At 45.2% G+C, this 17056-nt stretch overlaps 2 long non-coding RNA genes across 2 annotated transcripts in view; one reads left to right on the top strand and one right to left on the bottom strand.

Annotated features, from left to right (window-relative positions):
- The window catches only part of LOC115600070, a 308606-nt gene that overhangs the window by 41390 nt on the left and 250160 nt on the right, over positions 1–17056 (bottom strand). The window lies entirely within an intron of this gene.
- Positions 8778–15207, top strand: LOC115600069. The gene is made up of 3 exons (XR_003988801.1): positions 8778–8803; positions 14191–14306; positions 15092–15207. It is a non-coding gene; the product is annotated as an uncharacterized LOC115600069 (long non-coding RNA).

Genomic DNA, 17056 nt, shown 5'->3' with positions numbered 1-17056 from the left:
CCAGGGTCAAATGGCACAGCTGACTGAGCTTGAATCAGTACAGTCCCTTCAGGTGCTAGTAAGGGTATTTTAGGTGTCTCAAATAACTGTTTAGAGGTCAAGTTCATACCACAAGCATTCATCGGTACTGGCAGATCAGATGTTAAGACAACAAATGCTGAGGCTGTTGCTGACCTCTTATTTTTCATTTCTTTTAAGGTTTCTTTAATCAACTTCCAAAGTGTCGCTAAGCGTTGTGCCTCCTTATCTCTGTTGCTACTTTTATCCCATAGGGCAATACCTATGGCTTCCCAAGTAGGTAACTCAAAAAAAGTACCCATCGAGGGGATCAAGTCTCTATCCCGTGCCCATTTCAGTAATTCACGTAAGGTCCTGCCTTCCTGTAATAAATATCTCATAGAGAGAATATATTGGAGGAGCTTAACTACTGCGTCTTCTTGTTGTACATCAGAGTGTAGACCCCATCTCCTCCCCAGCCGCTCACCTGATCAGGGCAAGATTCTTCAACTCTGAGGTACCTCTTTTATTCGGTAGCCGGGCACCAGCTACATAGATTGCCGGGGCAGCAATCTCCTTTCGACTGGCTTCTCCGCCCTCTTATTCCAGCTGTCTTTATCGCTCCTGGAAGCAACAGCATAAGAGTCTCTGGTCCGGGCCGTCCTTAGACCCTGGTCCGGGCCACCCTTAGTCTCTGTTCGGGCGCCATTTGTGGGAAAGCAATCTGCGGAGGCTTAAGGATTCCATGTACGCATCAATATGATTGCAGGAAAATCGTTTATTAGCAACTTGCACTCACTTTATATAGAGAAGCCTTGTTTACATCATCTTATCATGCAGGTGGCCTTGTACTCCAACCACACATACCATTCTCACGGGACCTTCTTCCCACATAACTATTTTCCTCCTCTGTTGCCGATTAAGTTATCTCTTTCCCAGTAGCTCATTCTCAGAAAGCCTCTAACTAGGCCTCAATAACCATTAACCCAATGTAGCCTAAATTGAAGTAAGTCAGGATTGCTCACAACCTGTATATTTCTGAACTGTTTCCCCAACAGAAATCGGTTTGAGTCATTTACTCAATCTCTTTTGCAACATCTTTTTACTGCTCAATTGTTGATGCCATATGACACAAAAATGCTCATTGATACTCTGTTAACTCCTTCTCAACAATTGCAATTTCATCATAAATGGTAAATGCTATGTGAAAATGCTGTGATTCCTAGACAGAACACCGATGCATTACACGGAGTGCAAGCACAAATGTTACTGGGTGCTTGTCCTTTTGTACGTGCAGATTTCCAGGCATGGTTTCAAACTGGTGTTACAACTTTCAAAAGAATTGGCATATAAAGCTTTGCAAACTGTTCATGATCCTGCACAAGCAACCCTTTTCCTTTACAAATATTAAAAAGAGAGAGCAGAGTCATATTAAAAATTTGTGGATCACTTCTATTCAGTGGTAATGTCACATCTCGATTTTAAAAAAAAAAAAAAAAAAAAAAAAATCCAACAAAACAAAACAAAACAAAAAAAAAACAAAAACCAAAACAACCTACTTTGATGGGCACATTGATTATAATTTGATCTATTGTTTAAGAGAAGAGTTTAAAAGATGCTCAAAGCTGCACTGCAAAATATTGTATAGTATGCAGGGAGTGGTGTGATAGAAAGAAATTTCTTCAAGTTTAGTTTGAAACCATTAGAAAACATGATTCGATAATAAAACTAGTTTTATTACAATAAAAAGAAGAAAAAAAAAAAAAGGGAAAAGAAAAGGGAAGAGCGTATACCCTCATGAGAAGAAAAAAGAGCGTGACCTCATGAGAGCACTAACGAGTTATCAATAACATTTTGATCAAACTGGTCAATGCAACAATTAGGCCTAGAAAACAAGGGAAAGTCTGAAATTTGGGTTTCTTGCTGTTTCATTTGTATCACACATAGCAAGAGGAAAAGCCTTTGGTAAGAATTGGTAAAAATCATAAAATATACCAGTTAGCTTGTTGGCTTACAGATTTAATTAGGCAAGGCTTATCAGTTATATATGTTATTATTGCTTTTATATTACTAATATGTTATTATTGCTTTTCATCAGTATATATGTTATTGCTTTTGCATTATTGGTATGTTATTGCTTTTGCATTACTAGTATGCTGTTTATTACAATATATCATTAGCATGTTATCTTACAGAATAAGTCAGAATTGCTCAAAAAAAACCAAAAAGGGGAATATGTTGGGGAAACAGTTCAGAAATATACAGGTTGTGAGCAATCCTGACTTATTCAATTTAGGTCACATTGGGTTAATGGTTACTGAGGCCTAGTTAGAGGCTTTCTGAGAATGAGCTACTGGGAAAGAGATAACTTAATCGGCAACAGAAGAGGAAAATAATTATGTAAGAAGAATCTTTCTGTGAGAATGGTATGTGTAATTGGAATACAAAGCCACCTGCATGATAAGATGATGTAAACAAGGCTTCTCTATATAAAGTGAGTGCAAGTTGCTAATAAACGATTTCATAAAATCATATTGATGTGCACATGGAATCCTTAAGCCACCACAGACTGTTTTCCCACAGTAGCTCAGAGAGCTTCTCAGGCATTTAACAGATTATAAAGGAATATTGGGAGCGAATGTCCCTGCATGAGTTGAAGAAAGAAATAAAGGATGGTTCTTCTGAAATGGCCATTGAAGCTGCTAAAATGCACACAAATGTGAGCTCTGATTTGTGTGAGGCTTTTGGTGGTGGTGGTGGTGGTTTTTGTCCTAGAAAAACTCTTACTCTTTCTCAAGGCTTTTTTTCACGTTGTTTTTTTTTTTTTGTTTTTTTCTGGGCTGTATTTTGGAATGGATTTAGTTTTCCATGGTGCTGCAGCAGTAGATGAGTGTGCCCAAAGTTTTTTCTCTTGGAAAAACTGTCTTACTCTTTCCCAAGGCTTTTCAATTGCTTCCCTGGCCCCGATAATGTCAGGTGATGCAGAAAATGTTGTGGAATTTGTTTCTCACTAGTGAGAAACCCTAGTTTAAGCCCAGCCTTCCCCTTCTCCTGGGCACCCGAAAAAGTGCTTTTTGAGGTGGTTATTGCTGTTTGAGTAGCATGAAAGAAAAGTCCCCTTCCCTGGCAGGGGCTCATGATTAGTCCAAAAGTTTCTTGAGTTTTTGTCTTTCTCTTGGCAGAGTTATTTTGGATGACAGGGAAGGTGGTTCCATTGAGGCAGAGTTTAATAGAATCACAGAAAATTTAGGGTTGGAAGGGACCAGCCTGTGCCAGTGCTCTGTCACCCTCACAGGGAAAAAAATTCTCCTTTTTATTTATATGGAGCCTCCTATTCTCAAGCATTCATTGTCTCTTTTCCTGTCAAATAAGTGAAGTTTCTTCCTTCTGTTAGAGCCTCTTTCAAGTGCTCACCATGCCAGTTTCCTCCCCTTTTAATGACGGACAGGATATCAAGTTTGATGTTGAATGGATACAGAAAATTTTGCTTCTGGAAGGGGGAAAGAAGGACAGAGCTGTAGCTGACCATTGGGACCTAACAAAAGGCTGATATTTCCTGCACATTCTTTTAAAATAAACTGCAGCTTTCACCTAAAGTGGAATACATCTTCCTCCTTCAGTAAAAGCCATGTTCTGAACCAATACTTAAAAATTTTCCAGTGTAGAGGGAAAAAAAGATGGTGTGTTTGTCAGTGCCATAATGAAGCTTGAGTGTGCTGTAAAAATTCCTCTAAAGCATGAGAGGTGGTTTTTGTGCTGAAACCAGGAGGTTTCTGTGTGTTTGACTTCCCATGATCTTTTCCAGTGCTTTTCCAGGAAATGGGAAAATGGGGAAAAAACTGCCAGTTTGGCGCCTACAGCAGAAAACGGGCTGGGAATCTGAGGAATCCTCTCAGAAATTATATTATAGCTGTTCTTGATTAAAAGGAAGCCCCTGGCTTCACTCTGATTTTAATACTGAGTCAGCAGATGATAAATCCAGTCCTGGTGCCCAGCCCTTTACCAATTTTTTTTTCTTTTACCTCCTGCTGAGTTCCTGTTTTTGTGTGTGTGTTTTTTTCTGTCTACAGCTGGACAAGCTTTCTTGACATCTGAAAGAAGAGCCTAAGGCAGGCATGATGGGAGGAGAAACAAAAAAGAGGACCAGCAAGTGGAGATGAACACCCTGAAAAATACAAATACACCCTGAGACAAAGCATTGTTCTAAAGGAAAAATATGAAAAGCTGTATCTGGAGGAAGTGAAAAAGAGAAGATAGTTACAAAATGAACTGGAAAGGTAGGTACAGGCTTTTTGGAGTGGTAATAAGAGTTTCCTTTTTTCCTCCTGTGTTTTCCTGCTGGGGTTCCTCTTCTACATCTGGTCAGCATTATGTCTGTAAGCCTGAGATGGCATATTTGTGGGGAAAGTTCTTTAAGACACTTTGCCTTCATTAGAACTGCCTTAATTTCTCTTGAGTGTTCCCAGAGTAGCAGCACTGATCATGGAATTAATAGGATTTTCTTCATGGATTCTGTTTCCAAAGGGAATGTATGGCAAAAAAGATGAATTTCATGTCCCTTATTGAATAAAGGGAGGCCCTGCAGAGCAGAGAATTTGATTCTGTGAAGTAAAAAAAAAAAAATGTCTTTTTTTAGCTGCTATTTTATCAGCTTGTCTGAGGTTTGAGCTCTCCATGGAAAAGGAGGGTAGCTCAGCATTGGTTTTCTCTGCCTTTTGGAAGAAGCACAGAGCATTCACAGGTGGCTTTGAAGCTCTGGTGCTGAGAAGTCCCAAGCCCTTGGTTTGATTGCTAATATATAAGCTCTCCAAAACCCCTCAGGTCAAATTCTGGGTTTGGTCACTCCTAATCCTCTCTATTTTCTGAAATCAACAAATAATCAGAGACTATGGGTAACTCTGCCAAAGTGTTCCTGCCAGAGATAATTCTTGGGATGTGTCTGAATTTTTTCAGAGCTGATGACGAAGTACCAAAAGCCAACACTGCACTCCATGAGAAGGGCATCAGAAGAAGAACTTCAGTCACAAGCAGCTTGGAGAGCAGAATTCTGGCTCCAAGTCCAGCTCCGCTTTCAACTCACCTGGGACATCCTGGCAAAGAGTTTGGCACTGAACAGGAATCCAAGTCCAGTAGCTCAGTTGGTGGGAATCTTCATTTGATCAAAGTTCTCCTTCATTGCAGTGCTGATATTTCCCAGGAAGACTCTGATGGGCTGATAGATGAGGATTATGCTTTTATTCACAGCTAGTCCAAGCCTCCAAACGTAAAAATTTGCTGTCAGCTCACTGATTGCGTTATTTCCTTACGCCTCCCACTCCACAACAAGCCCCCTGTTCTTCTCCTCAGGATTTATGCCCCAACCCTCCAAGCTGACCAAAAGTCAAATTCTACACCAAATCTGCACTGCCTCCCTCAAAAAGTTCCTGCAGAGAAGATCACAACCCTTGGTGACTTCAACACCGGAGTAGGAAAGAACTATGAAGCCTGGAAAGGAGTCCTGGGCAAGCATGGTGTTGGAAACTGTAATGAGAATGGATGTCTCCTGCTGGAGTTGTGTGCTGAGCAGAACCTCACCATCCCCAAACCTCTCTTCCAACAACCTCGAAGCATCCTGGATCCAAGCACTGGCACCTCACTGACTGTGTCTTAGCATGCCAGAGAAATGTTGGCAATGTCCGTCCTAGCCGAGCGATGCCTGGTGCAGAATGTCCTACAGACCACTGCCTTGTGCCATGCAAACTTACCCTCTGCTTGAAGCCCAAACCTAAGAGGGGTGGCATCCCAGGGAGGAGGCTCAAAGTGAACCATCTTCCAAAAGGTACAGTGAGAAACAGCTTCCAGGTGAATCTTCAAGCTGGACATTTAGATCATCCCATAGATCCCTCTCCTGAAGCGAATCCCCAGGGTTCTCCTCAAAAAAAACCAAAGATTGGGATGTCACCCAAGAGATCCCAGACTTTTTGACAAAGAAGAGAAGCTCTATAAATTCACTGTCTTCCAAAAGGTAGCGTGAGAAACAGGTTCCAGTGAAACCTTCAAGCTGGACTTTCAGGTCATCCCATAGTTCTCTCTCCTGAAGCGCTTTGGCAACACAGCAAAAAGAGCATCCTGCAGTCTCTGAAGAATGCCCAGGGTTCTCCTCAAAGAAAACCAAAGATTGCTTTGAGGAAAACAAAAATCTTTGCCACGATGCTGGATGTTTCCTGTTCTGCTGCTTTATTTCCAGGTGAGCTGTGTTGTTCCTGCAAAGAATGCAGTCAAATGCATTTTTTTACCCCATACAAAATACATATTGTAGTGAAGAAGGAGATTTGTCTGTAAAAGGCTGATGTGTGTGATTAAACATGCCTGGTCTTCCCCTTTGTAAGAGAAAGCTCATGGTAAAAAACCTTGGAACTTGGTGACCTTTGATGCTTTCCCTGCCTCTGCAAAACATGTGTGTGTTTGGCCATGCTAAGAAGTGTTTGAAAAGATTTTTTTCTGAGGTTATTTCTGAGGGGAATAGGGCAGGCATCCTGTTGGTGTGTGGCATCTGGGGCAGGGCTGGGCAGAGGGGTCTGGAGTCCTGTGTAACACCCCAGGGGAGAGTGGAGCACATTATTTCCACTTTTGAGACATGGTTTAGTGATGTTGGTTTCCCAGTTCGACTGAAAGATCCTAGAGGTTTTTTCCAGCCTTACTGATTCTGTGGTTCTGTGGTTCTGTCCACACAGGAGGCATTGGCCCAGCTCCAGAGGGAAAGCCATTTATTCCATCAGCTGCTGCACAGGGATGCTTTAATGGCATTTTCCACAAACTCTGCTGAAGAGCAAGTTTCCACGCTGGAAAAGATGAACAAGGAATTAAAGGCCAAGTGTGCTGGTTTAAGAGAACAAGTCTTAAACTATGAGGCTGAAAAACTAAAAAAAGGGAGGTAAAGGACACACTTTTTGCAGTGTTGAAGGCTCTGAGCAGTGTTTTGCTGTTCATTTCTGCATTCTGTCTTTTGGGACCTGCCTGTTCCTCACAAAAGTAAATTTCAGTCACTAAGCTTTCTCTTCTCTATTTTGTGATGTGTAGCAATCTTTAAATTTCTTCTGTGTGTCTGTGTTAGTCTAATTAACTGGACAGAAGACTGATGAGATTTTACAGTTTTTTTCTGCAAATTCTACCAGTCCCAGGCAGAGCAAAGATTTAAAAGTTTCTGTGTACCCATTTTGTTAATTTTTATTTTCTGGAAAACAGGAACCAGTCCTGTTGAGTAATTAGACACTGTTTGTCTGTGAATAGTGATGAGAACAGTGCTTTAAAATTCCATTTCTTTCTTCCTCTGAACCCCAGAGTGTTTGATTGAGGTGAATACCTGCATGTGTCAGATAACCACCTTATTCTTCATTTTTCAGTTTCTTGAAGAGGGAAGAGGGGGAAGAACTCCAGGAGTGCTGTCGATATTTTTTCCCTGGGAAAAACTTTGTATTCCTAGTTCCAAAATACCAGGTTCCTTTGGGAGATGGTAGTTGGGTGGGTGGCTGGAGGAAAGGAGAGACTGTCCAGATTTATGAATTATTACTCTTAAATTAACTAAGAAGAGAGAGAGGGAGAGGCAAACAAAGACTGAAAAACAGCCAAAAAAAGATTGAAAAGGGTTTTTTTGGTTTTTTGGAGGGGTTTGCCCTGGGGACACGAACCGGAAATACTCCAAGGCCCCGAGGCATTGCCCGTTCCACTGAGCCACCCAGCAGCAGCCTCCAAGCCTGGGATTCCTCCCTCCCTCCCTCTCCTTGGTCCTAACCCAGGGTCTCTCTCCTGCTCTGGTTTTTACTTTTTTTTTTTTTTCTTTCTTTCTTTCAGCCTGCCTTTTTTTTGGCAATTAACACCCCCTCAGGAAGCTTCCTGGGTCTGGGAATTTCGGGATTTCCTTCCCAGAAGCTTGGAGCATTTCGTAGGGACTTTGCGCAGGCTGAGCTTGGCTATGCTGCTTCTCCTGCTGCTGTTTAGGAAAGAGGCTGAGTGTGGACCTGGGGGCTGAGAATTGGGTTTGGTTTGTTTTTTTTTCTTTTCTCTCGCCCTGCAGATTAACTAGCAATTAACACCCCCTCAGGAAGCTTCCCGAGTCTGGGAATTTCGGGATTTCCTTCCCAGCCTTGCCGTGCTCAGGCTCCCGGCTTTGGTGCCTTCAAAAGCAGCAGCTTGGAGCATTTCGTAGGGACTTTGTGCAGGCTGAGCTCAGCTGTGCTGCTGCTGCTGCTGCTTTTTAGGAAAGAGGCTTAGTGTGGTCCTGGGGGCTGTGTTTCCAAGAAGAGAGGGATAGGGAAAAAAAGACTGAAACCTTGGGGGTAACTTTGTTTTTTGTTTTCCACCCCAAACTGGGGGAATTTCGTCCCAAAACATCCCTTTTTTAACACTAAATCCCCCTCTTCCCCCCTTAATATCCCTTTTTGAGCCTAAATCCCGGAGTTTCTGGCCAAAATTCAGCCCCAAATATCAGTGGTCCTGGTCAGTTTTTAGGATCCAATTTATAACACTTCAGATTGAGGGCTTTTAGGAGCTGCTGGCTCATCCCCGCTGCCCTCCTGCAGTTTTTCCCCGGCTGCGGGATGGTGAGTGTAGGGAAATGGCAGCTGCCAGCATGGCCCGGGAACCGAGATAGCCGCCGGGCAGCCCCCTGCATGCCCCAGGACTACAGCTCCCAGCATGCCCCGGGGAGCTCCTCCTCTCCTGCTGCCTGAGCCTGCCTGACCAAGGGGCTGCTCCGGCCCTGGCCCAGCTGGGAGGGGGAGCAGGAGGAAGGGGATCTGGGCCTGGAGAGAAGGCAGGAAAAAGAGTGGTGAGGAGCGGGAAAGAGATGGAGGGGAAGGGGGCAAAGAGGGAGGGAGGGAGGGAGGGAGGGAGAGAGAGGAGAAGGGTGGGAAGGAGGACAGAGGGGGGATGGACAGAGAGCAGGCCAGGGGCGGGCCAGGGGCCGGAGAGAGACAGAAAAGGCCCCAGGAGAGGGGAGTGACAGAGGGGTGAGAGAGGGAGAAAGCGTGTTTTCATTTTTAGGGTTTGATTAGGGACCCTTGGTTTGTGTTCCTGGTTTCTTCAGGTTGATTTTGTTGTTGTTGGGCTGGATTGTGTTGTGTTTTCTGTGTTGAAATCATCATTTCTGGTCTACAGCAGGTAGGGCAGTGTGACTGATGGTGTGGTCTTGCATATTTCTAGGGAGTCAGTGGAAATGTGTGGTTAAAGTTCCCTTTTCAAAGGAAATTTTGATTTCTTGAGTGTAAATCCTGCAGTGGTTTTGCTGAGGTGCAGTAATGAAATGGGAGAGTAGATCTTCCTCACACACACACCCCCCTTCCCCCATCTGAAGATGAACAGCCCAAATCTCTGGGGCTGTGTTCTTTTGTTAAACGTGTGTCGGATATCCAGCCCCAAGGGACTTGTGTGCAGAGAATGGCTGCATGGGCCTGGGGCTTGACCATCATCACCTGGAAGGGAAAAAGGAAAAAAACAGGTGATCATGGGAGACTTGCCCAGGAGACACTCAGACACCCTGAGCCATCCCCTCCCTTCACTGGCCCTGTGACCACCAAGTCCACTGCATCTCCCCAAGGCTGTCCTGCCATGGCTGGCTGCTTACAGGAGGGGACACGGGGAGATGGCACCCTGGGGGTGGCAGGGGGGACACAGTCTTTGTTGTAAATACAACGTATTTGATTCAGCATAACAAAACTGTGTAATTCCATCCTTTGCACACATTTGGGGGTTTTTTCCTAATTTTTGAAAATGTTACCAAAACCCACTGAGAATCTGTTACTGTTAAACTTGGTACTGTTTCTTACTTTTGACTCAAACAAATACTGAAACCAAGATATCCCAAATATTTTGAGGACATCTCTGTGCAGCTAAACAATTCCTTTTTGTGTCTGTAAATACCTGGGCATTTCTTCCTGAAACTGTATAATTGAGGTGAAATTGTTTGGGCCCCTCTGAGTACATAAATGTCTTCAGTAGATTGCCATCAGTTAAAGTATTGTTGCTCCCCCAGTTGGTATTCTGCAGTTCTGCATTTGATCTTTGGACTTTATCTGATGAAGCAGTTCAGTTGAATAGTTTGTCTGCACATGAAAATACCAGCAGCCCAGCGTACACATCTTGGCACAAGATTGGAGCCCAGTGCCTTTGTGGGTAAAAGCTCTGTCATTTTTCTTCCCTTCTACCTGCAGGATATATTTGGATCTGGGTGACTTCAGGTTTGGATGCTGCTTCCATTTCCCAAAGGTCCAGCCTTGCTTCAGGATACCACCACTTGGAACTGACACTGGGAAAAGGGGCAGCATTTTTCTACAGCTTTGCAAACACTGTCCTGCTGCTGCTAAAAAACAAATAAGGAACACAAGGAAATACCTGACTGGTAATGCTCTAGATGTTGATTTGCCTCCTGGGGTGGAATGTGATGTGTAACTCTGCATTTCAAAATAGTCCTTCCAGTATAAAAATCACTAAATTGTGGGATGTTTGGGGTTTTTTTGTCATCCTGATTTTAGGTATACTGCATTTTCTTCACTAGAATGGGGTGAGGCATTACACTAACCCAGAGTTGTGGGGTCTGAGCACTTGAGAAGCTGTTAGGAGAGCTGAATGTAGAAATTCATCAAGCGTGTCTCTGTGTTCTGTGAAGAATACAGCCTCTGCTGGTCATGGAGTGGTGTGTCATATTTCACCTGGAAAACTTCTTGTCTGTAGGTCTGAAACCACTCAGTCTGAATCTGGCATCAGTGATGCTGTCACGAATCAGTTTGAATTCCTTTCTGCACATGAATGTCTCTCTCTGTGAGTGTGAGTCAGTGTAGCTGGCCCAGGGACCCTGGAAGTTCCCACAGTGCATTTATCCAAACCACATTCATAGCATTTGCTCTAATTCAGATGGGGTTTTATTTCTTGAAAACAGGTATGTTAAAACCCTGTCATTACTTTTTTGTGAACAGATCAGTGCCTCCTCTGCACATGTTTCTCTGGCCCAGCTTATTGTGGTATATGGCAATTCTTGTCAAATACTTAAAAAAAAAACCCAAGAGTCTTTTCTTTGTTATTTTAAATCTTATGCTGTGATCTGTAGCTGGATAACCATTGAGATGTGAACAAACCTTTGATTTTTAATACTTTGAAGTCATTGGTTTAAGTTTATAACATGTTTCTCTTTGGATACTATCCTACAGAGGGTTGTTCCCAGCTTGGGAAGCCAGGAGGGGAGTAGCTGATCAGCCTCAGTGTAATCCTGCAGTGTTACTCAGCTTCAAGACACAAGGAAGCCCTTCAGAAGCTGTTCACCATTTCTGAGACATCTTGTGAATTTTGTGTTAAAAACCCAATGTTTGCAGAGTAATTTAGTTGGCTGTAAGTTCTGGACATTTCAGTGGGTCTGCAAGAGTTAAATGAGGAGTGTTTGTGTAACAGGGACAACTGCATGACTATTTGTTGCTCTCTGGTCACTCTGGTTCTGGATCCAGTTTTGGAATGCTGGAGAGTGCCATAAATGGCAGTGTAGGTGCAGTGGAGGGCACAATCTGTTGGTTTGAACACAGAGCGTGTAAGTTGTGTCAGTGTACCTGATGGTTTCTAGGAGTGTGTTTGTGTGGCAGATGAGCAGATGTGACCTTCTGGAACTGCTGTCATGCTGTGTTGTGCTGTGGAACTGCTGGCACGTTCAGTCTCTCCCTCTGAATTGTGCTTTGGAGGAGAAGTGTATTTGTGTCTCTTCTCCAAGTGGATGGTGAGCTAAGGGGATATTTCTCCCTGAATAAACCTGAAGTTAAGCCATTCTTTGTTTGTTGAGTTCCAAACACTGCTCAAGCCTTTGGAACATCCTGGCTATGGTATTTAAAAGAAAAAGTATTTGATTGGAGCAAGCCTTGGGTTAGGAAAAGGAGGGGATGAAAGGCTTTTGCTGGTTAAAATAGTAATAATTGAGATGTCATTTAAAGCGTGAGGTTTAGATGAGATATGTCTGCATTTCTTTCCTTACCAGGGCCAAACTGTTGAGCCTGATCCCAGAGTTAGAAAGAGCACAGGAATTCCAAGGAGTTTCATGCTGGAGGTGAAAGATCCCAATACAAAGGGAGCTCTGCTGACAAGAACTGGGAAATATGCAATACCAGCTCTTAATGCATAAGTATGGAATTAACTGAACTGACCAAAAAGTGAACAAGAGAAATCATGGGGAAACATCAGAGTGCCAAAGCAGCCAAAAAAAGTAGTTTAATATAAATACCTGTATTTTAGAAGGCTAACGTGAGGTGAGCAGAATTCCATCTCTTATTTCCTTTGAAAAAATCCAGAGCTTGGAAAATTTTTCCTTGTACCAGTCTTAAACTTTTATGTTTTTCCTTCCCCACCCTGCCTCCAGGGAAGCATATGCCAGAGGAAAGAAGGAAAAGCTTTTCTGTTTATCCACTCCTCCTCCTCTGATGATGATGATGATCCCATACCTGATGAGTTCTTGTCTGCTCTTTGCAAAGCCCTACTGACTGATGCAGCTTTTATTCCCTGCTGTGGGATCAATTATTGCGAGGAATGAAAGTGTTCCTTGCATGTTTTTTAGTTCAAAGCAATCACATCTGATCTTTTGAGAGCAGAAACAGGAGATAAAGTTGCTTTGTTTCCAGTTCTGTTTCATCCTGAAGTCTATCCTGAAGGATGCTTCTTACAGAAAGGGGAAAATAAGCAGAAAGCTCTTTTCCCTTTTCATGTGTCTGGTTAAATCCCCTTTACACACAGAAGGAGGAGTATGAGCAGAGTGTGTAATTGTGCAGGTGATGACAGTCTTAGATATCAAACTATCTTGTCCACAGCCCTTTTCTCTCATATAAGACTACTCTGGTGACTTACTGCTGACTAAAAAAAAACCAAAACAAAACTGCCACTATTTAATATATAAATAGTTAAATATTTAATCCTTCAGAACTCAGGGTGTTTTCCTGATCACTGTTTTGTTCCCTAACCTTGAGGTTGGTGAATTCCACTCTAGTGTACAGTGGGAACAAGACTAGATAAAAGATCAAGGCACAACCTAACCCCATCTTCAAATGTTACAACAGTGAAATACCAAAACCGTGTGATTATTTGGTACAAACTAGAAATTTTTTTTACACTATTCAGCATTTATATCTTCATGCTCTCCACTCAAGATCCTATTCACACTTTGACCATATACGTGTTTTTTACAATTGATTAGAACTCCAGAATTTCCCTCCTTTCTTTAAAAACCATTTTGATGATTCTAATTCTACACAGGTATTAGAACAGCATTACTGGAGTCTGAGGAACATACCTGCCCAGCCTGTCAGCAGAGGTTTCTCCTGATGCTCCAGTTGCCAACAAGTGCTTACCCCAGGTAAACATGATGACTTTTACATAAACTGCTTGTGAGAAAACTTTATCTGTAAAAAGGTGAAATGGAAGAGTTTACATCTCGTTAGACAAGGCTACATTGCATAAGGCCAAACAAATGATGGGGAAAGTCCTTGCTCTTATTTTACAACAATTTTGAATTTTTTCAGTTAAGTCATCTCAAATGGCCAAGCTGCTTTCTCTCAGCTGGAGAGAATGGTGTCTTAGTTTTATCTGTTTATCTATTTCTAGCTCCATGGAGCCCAGCTGGTCAGTGATGTAGAGGGTGTCACCCCCTCGTGTCCTTCCTAAAGGGTTGATATCCCTCCATCCCCAGGCTCCAGTCAGAGGAGCCATCCCACCACCTCTGGGTGATTCCAACCACATCCCAGCCCATCCCAACCTCTGCAGCTCCTCTTGTTTCTTCCCAGGCTTGGTGCACTGGCACTGAGGCCTTTGAGATGTCATTCATTCTGGAGATGTCACTCAGTCTGGAGAGGAGAAGGCTCTGAGGAGACCTTATTGTAGCCTTTCAGTATCTGAAGGGGGCCTGCAAGAAAGCTGGTGAGGGACTTTTGAAAAAATCTTTGGGGCTTTGGGGGTTAAAAGCAGCTCCAGCCCCAGGGATGAGTTGTGAGGCAGCAGGGAAGGGCTGTGCAGAACCTCTCCACAGTCACACAGTGTTTGCTGGCAGCCCAGCAGCTTCCCTGCAAGCTGCTGCTGGCCTGGGTGTCCCTGAGGGGAAAAAAAAAGGGGGGCAAAAATACGTTTTGGCCACTTAGCTTCAACTGATAATATTTTTGTTGGCTGGGCTTTTCTTTTTGTACCCCACCATATACTCAGTGAGCAAAATGTATGTTTTTCCAAGGCAATCCTGGAGCCTTCAGAGCAGGAGATGTTTGCCCACTCGACGTGGATGGAAGCCCCTTCTGGCAAGCCCTCCAGGAGCCCGTGGGCAGGTAAGGGCTGGGCCGGGGGTGCCCTGTGCCAGGGGCTGGGCAGGGTTTCCCTGGAGAAAGCTGGAGGGTGCCCACTGCCTGCAGCCCGGGACGGGCATTCCCCTCCTGCTGGTTTCCTGCAGAAACTTGGGGGGTTCTGATTGCTCAGCTTCAATATCCACTGGGCTGAGATGGGAACTGCTGGGTGCTCTGAGGTCAGTGCTCACTGTGCCTGACCCCCAGCACTGGGGGGAACCCTGGATCTGTGCAGCTCACAGCAAAGTCAGGAGTTGCACCTGGAATACTGCGTAGAGCTTTGGAGCCCCCAGCCCAGGAAAGGTCCAGACCTGTGGGAGAGGGTCCAGGGAAGGGCCACAAAGATGACCAGGGGTCTGGAGCACCTCTGCTACCAAGATGGGCTGAGAGAGTTGGGGCTGTTCAGCCTGGAGAAGAGAAGGCTCTGGGGGGGCCTTAGAGAACCTTCCAGTCCATGAAGGGGCTACAGGAAAGCTGGGGAGGGGCTTTTCACCAGAGAGAGTAGTGACAGGACAAGGGGTAATGGTTTTAAACTGAAAGGGGGTAGATTTAGGTTAGATAGTAGGAAAACATTCTTCCTCATGAGAGTGGCAGGATACTGGAATAGGTTGCCTAGAGAAGTTGCTGATGCCCTTCCCAGGAAGTGTTCAAGGCCAAGTTGGATGAGGCTTTGTGACACCTGGTCTAGTGGGAGATGCAGGGGCTTGGATCTTGATGATCTTTAAGGTCCCTTCCAACCCAAGCCATTCAGTGATTCTCTCCCTCCTTAGGAGCTGTGTCCTGACTTCTCTGCAATACCTGAAAAAGCTTGGGTTTTGTTATGGGCAGCTCAGCAGACAGCAGTGAGACTCAGTGCCTGAGGCAAGTTGCTGCTTTTAAATTCTCTCCTGGCTGATGACCTGCAGTGGGGTGTGGTTGGTGGCTAATTACAGCCATTAGTGGCTCATTTCAAAAGCTGGGTTGCCTGTGGAAGGTCAGGCTGGTGCTGGGGCCTGCAGAGGATGTGTTTGCAGCAGGGAACTTTGAGGTGATTGTCTGTGTAGCTGGGTGTGACACATGTGGCATGGTGACAGTTAATATTTGTGTTAACATTTTCCCCAGAGTTAGGGAAAAGATAGTTGTCCTGCCAGTAATTCCTGGTAGGCCAGGAGAATTCTAGATGTCCATTTACCTCTAGTTATGGGTTAGACTTGTCTAGGGAAACACCCTGTACTTGTACAATGGCAGTGAAACTTTTGCAGTGAGCTCTGTGCAGTCAGAGCAAGCTAGTTTGCCATTGAAAGATGTGGTGAGAGACAAGAAGTGGTTGTGCAGACTGCAAAGATTGGATAAGCTGGTGGCAAAGAGCTCACAGCATTCAGCACAGTATTTGATACCAAAAGCCACCATACACCAATAAAGAGGGTCACTGCCTAGCTCTGAGAATCCTAAGTACAGCCAGCTGGGCACCATCCACACCAGAAGGGTTATTTTTTACCCTCTCTGGCTGCTCATTGTAGTTGGTTATGAAGAAGCCTCTCCTCAGGGGAAGAACTGAACAATTCTTTGTATGACTCATTCAGGTGGGGGAGAGTTTCTCAGCTTCTCTCAGATGCCTTTTCCTTTCCTTCCTCCCCCCACCCCCCGTGGATTGGTTCGGCCCCTTCTACCCCCTTCCCCCCCGCCAAGGTGGTTCGGCCCCGCCCACCGTTGCCCTGGCAACTCCCGTTGGTGGTGACTCTGCCGTTGTGGCTCCTGTGCTGAGCTGCGCTGGTCTCTGCCTCTCTGGCTGCTCCTGCTCCTCGCCGTTGGTTTGCTCCTTGCTCCCGCCTGATCCCTGCCTTTCTCCTCCCTCTCCTGCCCCTGCCTTTGCCCTTCCTTTCTCCTGACTCCCCTTTACACCCCCCCGGGCTCAGCCGGCTGCCTCCCGCTGCTCCCGCAGGGCTGTGCCCGTGCCGCAGCTCACTGAGCTCCTGGGATGGGGCTCTTCACCAAGAAGCAGAAGCTTCCCCACTTTGGCAGCGCTCCTAGGCAGCCCTGCGGTGCTGCCGCTGCCGGCACCGGCGCCCCTGAGCCTCAGTACCAAGGTCTGGGCAGGCTGCACCGCGCGGCTGCCCGCGGACACCTGGCCTGGCTGAGGCGCTGGCGCTGGTGGATCGAGTTTTGGGGCATCGACCGCCGCGACAGGGAGAATCAGTGAGGGGCTGTGGGCCGCTGCTGGGACACCTTGGGTGGCGTGCGGGAGCATCCCCCATGCAGGGTTTGTGTGGGATCGCCTTGGAGATGTCTGGGGTTGTGTGAAAACCACAGCACAGCCTCGTTGCATCACAGCAAGTTAACAGATGGTTTTGAAGATGCTTTTGTTTGTGTTTCCCCTGCTGCTCTTTAAGAATTGCTGCTCTGGTGGATTTCTCTAATAAGGCCTGTATTTCTTTTTAAGCCTTTCCATGGAAAATGCCAGACTGGAAGGCACAGCCCAGCAGCAAAGACGTATGATTGAAGCCCTTGAGGGAACCCTGCAAGCCTTTGCCTCAGTAAGCTGGTCCTCACCTTGCCTTGTTGTGAGCTCCTGAGCCTCCTTACCCATTGCTGTGGGGAAATGCTAAGATGAGGTTTTCCTGGAGAGCTGAGGGGAGCTCAGTTCCTGCTTTCTCCTGCATACAGGCTGCTGGGACAGCATCCTGGCCTGTCCCCAGCTTTCTGGTTTTGAGAGTTTTCCGTGGTACTTCAGGAAATGCTCCTTAATGCTCTAAAAG

Source organism: Calypte anna, chromosome W (genome assembly GCF_003957555.1).
Source record: "Calypte anna isolate BGI_N300 chromosome W, bCalAnn1_v1.p, whole genome shotgun sequence".
Classification (NCBI taxonomy): domain Eukaryota; kingdom Metazoa; phylum Chordata; class Aves; order Apodiformes; family Trochilidae; genus Calypte; species Calypte anna.
This window is presented reverse-complemented; position numbering and strand designations above follow the sequence as displayed.